Source organism: Pygoscelis adeliae, unplaced genomic scaffold (assembly GCF_000699105.1).
Source record: "Pygoscelis adeliae isolate BGI_AS28 unplaced genomic scaffold, ASM69910v1 Scaffold820, whole genome shotgun sequence".
In the NCBI taxonomy this organism is placed as follows: Eukaryota; Metazoa; Chordata; class Aves; order Sphenisciformes; family Spheniscidae; genus Pygoscelis; species Pygoscelis adeliae.
Genome location: NW_008823937.1, coordinates 13,664 through 14,853, shown reverse-complemented (window position 1 = coordinate 14,853; position 1,190 = coordinate 13,664).

Genomic DNA, 1,190 nt, shown 5'->3' with positions numbered 1-1,190 from the left:
CCCGAGTCCCGCCCCAGGCCGGGGTCACCCCTGGGTCCCCCAAGCCGCAGCCCCCCTTCCCCCGGCACCGGTCTTGTCCCCTTCCCCCGGGGCACCCCGCGACCCCGGCGTCCTGCCCACCCCGGGGGGAGACCCAGGTGTCCGGCACCCCACGGCTCTCCCCACCGCCCCACCCCGGCTCTGCCGCCCTGGGGTCTTATGGGTGAAAGAGCTGGGAAAACGGTAAAATAATCCCGGGGCATGTGGGCACCCCCCGGGGCTTGTGGGAGGTGTCCCGCGCACCCAGTGTCCCTTGTGCCTGGCACCCCTTGTGTTACCATAAGTCGGCAGGTGAAAAACTCTCTAAGACCCAATTTGGAGTTTTAGAAAGCAGGCATTCTTTATTGCGGCGCCGGGCGCGCAGGGGATCTGTGTGTTCTGCCTCGTGTGCCCCCCGAGCTGCTCAACCGTGGGAGTTATGTACAATCAGAATATACATATTCATTAGATTTCCGAGAAATGATTAGCATATCATGTTATTTCCTGGAACTCATTAACGCATGTAAAAGTCTTTGACGCAGGCGCTCTTATGTTCGTCGGTGGTCTTCCAGGGTCCTCTGGGGGTCGTCGATAGTCTTCCTCACCACGTCCACTAGTGGAGCTCAGGCTCTTCGCCGGCACAGTTTGTCCTTTGGCCCAGCTGCCCCAACTTGCTGATTTCAGCAGAACTTCCTTATCTGTTCCACCCCCGTGCCCAGAGGCTCAAGGCTTCTTTTACCTACGGAATGTCCAGTCTGTCTATCCACGGAGCATTTAGCTCCTTTGTTTCGACAGAGGGAACCGTATGTCTCCTTAGTACTTCTTTATATTCGGTATCATTGTGCCCAGTGTCCCTCGTGCCCAGCCCTGCCTGTGCACCCTGTCCCTTGAGCCCAGCATCACTTGTGCCCAGCACTGTCTCTGCCCAGTGTCCCTCGTGCCTGGCATCACTCACGCCTGGCAGCGCTCCTGCCCGGCATCTCACGTGCCCGGTGCGCATTGGCACTCGTGCCCGGATACATGATGTCCCCCACAACAGCCTTCTCTCTGAACTGGAGAGGTACGGATTTGATGGCTGGACTGTCCGCTGGGTGAGGAATTGGTTAGATGGTCGCGTCCAGAGGGTAGTGGTCAACGGCTCCATGTCCAGATGGAGACTGGGGGTGAGGGGG